The following is a 7395-nucleotide window of genomic DNA, read 5'->3' as shown; positions in this document are numbered from 1 at the left end:
GAGAGGGGATTGTCAAGGAATCATCGAGCGTGTAACTGGCATTGGTTCTTGTATCGGAGTGTTGAATCCTGGTTTCCTCTATCACACTAGATTCGGAGACCAAATGTTCAAAGTAGAATTCATAGTTTCTCACGGAACTAATATACAAGATCGTTTTATTGCTATCTTCTACTAAAAGAATAAAAAGGTTCGACAGTTACCTAGTGCAAGTGTAACTCTAGGATGCAAATATGGAACCTAAAGGGCACCCTCTCACCCTTCTTGTTAGTTCTCAACCAAATGAACTAATTTTTCAAGTGAGGTGAATTCTGAAATTTTAGTTCATTTAGTTGAACTGAGTAGGGTCGGAGGGTACTTACAAATTTACAAACTCGCAGGTTTGTCGGCATGGATGGATGCAGCCTCAGATTGACACGACCTCGCGTGCTTAGAAGCCAAAGCAGACTAAGAGACTCGGCTGCCGGTAAGACGAGACGCCGTCCTTCCCAGGTGCCGGAGCCGCGGCTGAGCTTGCCGTTGCAGCCCAGCACAACAGGTGCTTGACCTTGACGCATGTCCTCCTCGTGCTCTTCTCCGGCGGCCTCCTGCTCGCCTTCTGCGCGAGGTGTGAGCTGTTTAGGCTCATCGCGGCGGCTTGGGCGCCCCGAAGCGACGAGAGCGACCTCACGCGGCGGATGGGCCTGCTGGCTAGTGGCGCGCGCCGTCCCGGCGTACCTTCTCCAGCGCGGCGGCGAACGGATCGAATTCCCTGTGCCTCATGCTGCTCGTGAACGGGCTCCACGACGGCACCACGCACAGTTGCGCCTGCGGGGTTGGCGAAGTGGCGGCGGAGGACACGACGGACCAGTCAGCTGGATGCTGCAGCCGCGGGGGTAGCTTCAGAGGGACCTGCGGGCCAGCGCAGAGCAGCTGGGTGGCGCTGTCGTTGTCATCGCCGACGCTCTTGGCGCCAGCCGCGGCAGGCTTGAAGCCGCCGCTGATGTGTTCGTGGAGGCAGTACTCCTCCCAGGCGGGGACGTCGAAGAAGAGGTAGAGCGGCGCGCTGTGCGAGAGCGACATGATCGAAGCGGCGAGGTCCTCCATGAGCTTACTGGCGCCGGATGTGATTGGAGTGGAAATGGTGCCTGAATATATATATATATATATATATATATATATATATATATATAGGCGAACAGGTCCGTAAGGGTGGCCTTCTTTCCTGCTCAAGAAAAAAGTTTTTGACCGGAACTGGCTACGTCGCACCACAATGATTGCTCTATCCAGTGAATGCAATCGCACTTGCGAACTACTCAACTTGTTGCTTCGGTTTCTCGGAGTAAATCTCGTCGAGTGCAATTAGGCAGAAACACAACACATGAGCATGAGTGCACGGGCGCCGCGGAGACTACAGCTGATGTTCAACCGATGCGCGGTTTCCATGGTTGATGCGCGGTTTCCCGGACCGACGAAACCGATGCGCGAACTCTCTTTTTCGCCTCCTTCGCCGGGCGCGGGCGCAGGCGCACGTTTCGCCGCCGACTCCTTTTCTTCCTCCACCCAGCGAGCGACCGACCAAACCGAGTATCCTTCATCTCATCTCCGTCATGTCGTCAATGTCGCCATGCTGCTGCCCATCCCTCGTCTCCCCTCCTCGCGGGCTGCCGCACTAATTCAATCAAAGACCGCATCTTTTTTCTCTCCTCCTCCTCATTCATTCATTCCTTCCTTCCTTCCTTGCCACGCCATGCCCCACCCCTGACGCCGAACAAGATGGACTCTCCTTTCCACTCCTTCCTCACGCTCACGCGCCTCGATCGATTTTCTCGACGAACCCGTCCCGTCCGGGTGCCCAAGTCCACGCCCGTCGTGGCCGGCGACACCATCTAATCGGCGGCTCACCGGTGGCGGAGCAAAGTCTCTCCTCTCCTCACCGTCGCCCAAGCCCCAAGTCCAAGTCGCACACGCATCCCGCACATGGACGAATGACTCCTTCTACTATATATACACATGGTCCAAGTCATGGTGCAACGAGGCCACGGATCGATGAGGTGGCGCAAGCCTAGATGGCCGGTGGGCATATCCCTAGGACGTTTCGTTTCCTTTAATGACATAATGATCCATCTTGTTCGTTTCGTTTTCAACAAATAAAATTATTACGTATGTGGCCGGAGGCAGGCGGCCAGTAACCTCGTATGCGACGGATTAATGAATAGGACCAATATCCAACAAGTTTCTGGCTTGCCTTGCATGCGACGGATCGATTGAATAGGATTAATAACCAAAAAAGCTTCTGCCTTTTTATTTTTGTATTTGAAAATGAAGCCGATTATTATTATTATTATTATTATTATTATTAAGTGACATAACTACAACATATCCATTTATTTAGAGGGCACGTTACAGATTTAAGAAGAACAAGAAAAGAAGAGTCATTAAACTAACTTGTAGCACCTCTCGAACCATTGTTTGAAAATCGAAGCCTTCGGGTTTACTAGTAGATGTTTCAACAAACGACGTATCAATTTTTGCGCAAGAAATATAAAATCGCAATGATGGCTTTCCCTAAAAAAAGAGAAAAAAAAACTAAATTGTAGCATAGTGAGAGGCGCCAAGAGCATGCATGACTGCCATGCCATGTTCAACCACAAAATATAAACATTCAAAGGGTCCTAAGTCCGCAAAATGAGATATCAACTTGTACTCTCTAGTCAATTATACATGTACCAAATTCCTGAACATTCAAAGGGGCTTGTCACTCGTCCGTCCTCTTCCGATGCTGCTCTGTCATTTCATTTGACTTCAAATTCTGACAAAAAAAGAAAGGCGCTAGAGCTTGTGTTCATTTTCAATCGAATCGATGCATTGCGCAAACCAGAAACAACATTCATTCAACAAACAGGCAGCCAATCTGTTTGGTATTAAAAAAAGGGTACTTCTTGACATCGACCAGCTACATTATGTCCAATACAATCAAAAGTTAATGACAATGCTGCTACCAGCAAGTTTTTGGCTCTGAAGATTAACCAGACCATCACATTTTTTCAACATGACAGTATTATACCTATTGCTACAGGGGCAACTGAAGCAAAGATGAACTTAAATTTTACGAAACACGAGGATGATTAGCTCTTGAGTATTCACGACACAAAAACATAGGGGGTGATGATCCATCAGTACATACATTGGATAAAAAAAAGATCATACTGATATTCTGGTTCTCATTCGAAAACCAAACATCACGTTGTTTGAAACTCAGACCATGCCATGACAAAGCAATGATTTTGCGACTTCCCAAATGCACCTCTCGTCTACCATAGAGAAGCATGACATTGCTTTTCAAAGAGACATCGGTTGGATACAACATGAGCACCCGGCAAAATGAGGCGAACAGTGTCCCATTCACATGTAAAAATCAAAATATAAAGCAAAACCACCAGACTTCCCATAGAGCTCCAAGCTCCATTGACCCCTCTTCTTGCCCCGCTTCGCCCTCCGGAAGAATAGCCCGATGGGTGTGGGTGCACCATCTCCAGCAAAGATCTTTTCTTCTCGCTGTCCTCACCATCCTGGGCAAAGAGCAAGAGAGGACAAGGGGTTATCACAAGAAAGCAACCTACAAAGGACAATCCTATCACGTCCAAGAAGCACATCAGCAAAACACATTGGAATAGGTCGAGTATGCCGTAAGTTCTTATCAGCCACCTCGGGAAATTTAACATAGCTAGCTTAGCAGCATCTGTTAGCAAGAGTTTTTACAAACATAGCACCTTAACTAGTCCAGTTTCCTTGTCATATTTCACTTTCAGGCAATTCTCAGAAATAGTACTTAGGCTCTAAGATTATGGACAAACAGAAATTGTACAAACAAAATGAAAAGAACATGCAACAACAATCAGATGCTAACTCGTATTGACATGGATCCTGGTATGGTTGGCAAATGCACTCTTACTTGACGGACAACATGCAGCTGTCAAAGCACACACTAACAGGACAACTAGATAAATGTGCTTGCTTATCAAAAGACATGGACCGGCAGTTTACATCACAACGGCCTAAAAACAGTTTGCTATGTTGGCACGAGGTGCCAAGCGAGAACAAGGGCCACTACAACAATTATGGTCTGCTGCTTCATGTCCGTATTACACTGGAACTGGGTTACTTGAGTGGTCGTTTCGTATCCCTTGAAGATGGACAAATTTATCTGAATGGTCATACTGGCATGGGTTGCTAAAGGAGCTATAGTTGTGCAACCAGTAAAAACCGAGATGGCCAAATAATGACATGCAGCAACATTGCACCAGATCATATGGCCTGAGTTACTAAAGGACTCACCTGGATCTACTTGGACGTCAAAGACTCGGGAAGTCGGGAGAAGAGTCAGTCACCGCCATCTTCTCATCCAGATCATCTATTTGCTTCTTCAGCCTCGAACCATGGTTAGGCAACCTCGAAACTAGTATCTGCAACAATTGGTTCTTCTCAGCAAGTTATATTATAGACAGGCAAAAAATATGCATCATCCCAGAAACAAACGGAATCGGGATCCAATACATACTGAAGATTGCAGCAAAGAGGATCCACTCTTCACTCAAAATTGGGATTTTTCTAGACTACCCAGATAGATCATCACAACAATCTGTCCTCGAGCCGCACGAGTTCACTTCCTGGTGCACACCATACGTCGGCGTCCTGGCCCTGGGCGACAAGCACAATCATGCTTGCATCTCGTAGAAACTGTCCTGGCAAAACATCAAATAACCGCAACTCAGTTTTTGCATGTTGATTAACATTCACATATATTTGACTTGCCAGGAAGAAATCTTGCAATGACAAGCTAAAAACAAAAGAGTGGAGAAAGACACTCGGTATGTATGGAATGAGAATTTTCTTTGAGAGATCCTACATATCTTTGCTCACTGGAAGGACTAGGCCGCCTGCGAACTAGTTCGCGAGTTCATCGCTGAAAAAATACAAATAACCTAGCATCATCATGTGTCCTATTGCTTCACTTGTCAAAACTTAAGGAACACTGCTACATAGACAATGCACCATTGGCAAGTCTAAACAGCAGCAATCAGTTGGATTCAGCAAAACATCGTCCTAGATGAATTGTTCCTTGCATATCAAGACTAATGCTTTACCTCAAATTCGGAACAAACCATGCACCAGTACTAACAAAAGAAGCTAAGCTACCATCTAGTATAATCTGAATCTATGTGGGAATCTCAGAAACACCCATAGAATATCTATGATTAAAATTATTTAGCAAGCCCACAAAAACAAAGATGATAACACCCATAACAGGGCAAGACCATTCACAAAGTGAAGTCATGATCATTAACCGAGAGCGTATCACGAAGCTTGAACATGCAAACAGTAACAATACTATTGGTGTAAGGAAATGGCTAGAGAGTCTACCATCACATAATAAACCATGGCTCGATGACCGGTACAAAGAGCAGCCATAGCTCCAGGGCTAGGTCTTAGAGCAACCGGGAGAGGGGTGGACAGAGGAAAACCATGAACTTACTAGCACAGTTGTAGACAAGGCCGTATACCACCGCCAACACCATCGCACCCCAGGAGTCCCACACGGACGAGTTCACGGGCTTCTGCGTCGGGTTGCAAAAGACACAACATCAGAGTCATATCACCAGCAAAAGTGCCAAATCGTAAAGAAATCCAAACATCAAGACAACCAAAAGGGGTCACAAGTCAACACAATACAAAATTTGCAGACAATAGCAGACTGTAGAAAACCAGATGCAATATAAAGTGAGAGATATGCTATTGCCATTCAGATGTGAAGTCAAGGCGATATACTCCAGCACACAAACACAGCAACCACAAATGGGTTCTGATTATGCAACCAAGTGCCATCTCTCACCATAACAAGATGATGTTGTCTTTGTAGATGCCAAAGACTTATATGTGTCTTCTAAAAGATACTACCACTAGAGCAAGCAATAGTTTTCATAGCTTAGACTGCCTGCTATTTTAAGTTTTAACAGACGGTTTCTTAACACAAACTAAGGAATCGATAGTTGACAATCCAATGATCCGACACAATTACATTCTACAAATAAGGAAGGAGATATAATGGTTAACATCCTCAATTTTCAATGTCACATTTAGTATTGTGTCAGTTCCCCAAAGCGGATGCATATATCTAATCTGGACGCGCAACCGTAAGTCAAAATCATCTTTTATAAAAACACAACACTAAAATCTAACTGCAACTAGTAAATAAGCCCCTACCTAATTGCTACCTCATTCCATAACGTCTTATATTTTGGAATGGACGTAGTAGAATCAAACACACAAGCATAGCCCACAAATGCGGTCTGATTACACCACTAAGTGCGTTAGTATGGCCAAAAGCAAGAAGTGTGATTCTGGCCATTTTCAACATCTCGTGCATATATTCTACTGATATGAGCACAATATGTCTATATCTCTCACCATAACCAGATGATGTTGTTTTTGTAGAAACAAAAGACTTATCTGTGTCTTCTAAAAGATATACTACCACCAGACACCAAAGAGAGTGGTAGTTTCTGTAGGCGAGACCACCTTGCTGGTTTTTTAGCAAACGGTTCCTTAATGCAGACCAAGGAATTGTTTGTCCACAATGCAACGGTCTGACACAGTTACAAAGTTCTAATCTGGACACAAGAGTAAGTCAAAATCATCCTATTTATGACACAACAGTAAATTATAACTAGAACCACAAATGAGCTCTTGGTTACACAACCAAGTGCCTTAATATGGCAGAAAGTGAGAAGTGTGATTCTAGTCATTTTAAACATCTTATGTATATCCTACTTATATGAGAATCATTATGTCTATAACTCTCAACACAGCCAGACGCTGTTGTTTCTGTACAAACCATAGAGTTATTTGTATTTTAAAAGATACCAACAGTACATTAACCGGTATTTTCTGTAGCTGAGACTGATTATTGTTTAACAAATGTGTTTCTAGACGCAAACCAAGATACCATCAGTACAAGAGTGATTGTTTCTGTAGCTGAGACCAACCGTTGGTAAACAAACGGGCTTCTTAACACAAACCAATGAACTGTTAGCTCAAAATCCAATGATCTGACATGATTACAAACATGGGTCTTCTCTAAGTATTTCAACTAAACTGCAATCAGGTTTTCTAGTGCAAGAATGCAAACCAAGGAACATTAAGTTCAACATTGCATGATCTGACACAGTTACAAGCATGGCTCTGTTATAAGCATTTCAACTCAATTTTAGTACTGATGGGATGACAAATTCACCAAGGATATACCACACAATATTGGCAGGGATCAACCAAGTAAATGGGATCGAGCAGAGAGGTGGAAGAGGTCACCTTGCGCCACAGGGGGGACTTCCTGGTGCTGATGTTGAGCACCTTGGTGGG

General features: G+C 44.6%; 2 long non-coding RNA genes across 2 annotated transcripts; both read right to left on the bottom strand.

Annotated features, from left to right (window-relative positions):
• Positions 1-3196: 3196 nt before the first annotated feature.
• Positions 3197-4347, bottom strand: LOC119324601. The gene is made up of 2 exons (XR_005157045.1): positions 4315-4347; positions 3197-3548 (listed from the first exon to the last, which is right to left on the bottom strand). It is a non-coding gene; the product is annotated as an uncharacterized LOC119324601 (long non-coding RNA).
• Positions 4348-7395, bottom strand: LOC119324600. Its single transcript, XR_005157044.1, has 4 exons — positions 7345-7395; positions 5513-5594; positions 4538-4721; positions 4348-4442 (listed from the first exon to the last, which is right to left on the bottom strand). It is a non-coding gene; the product is annotated as an uncharacterized LOC119324600 (long non-coding RNA).

This window comes from Triticum dicoccoides, chromosome 6B (genome assembly GCF_002162155.2).
Source record: "Triticum dicoccoides isolate Atlit2015 ecotype Zavitan chromosome 6B, WEW_v2.0, whole genome shotgun sequence".
Lineage (NCBI taxonomy): Eukaryota > Viridiplantae > Streptophyta > Magnoliopsida > Poales > Poaceae > Triticum > Triticum dicoccoides.
The sequence above is the reverse complement of the archived record's forward strand: the minus strand, read 5'-3'. Positions and strand labels throughout refer to the sequence as shown.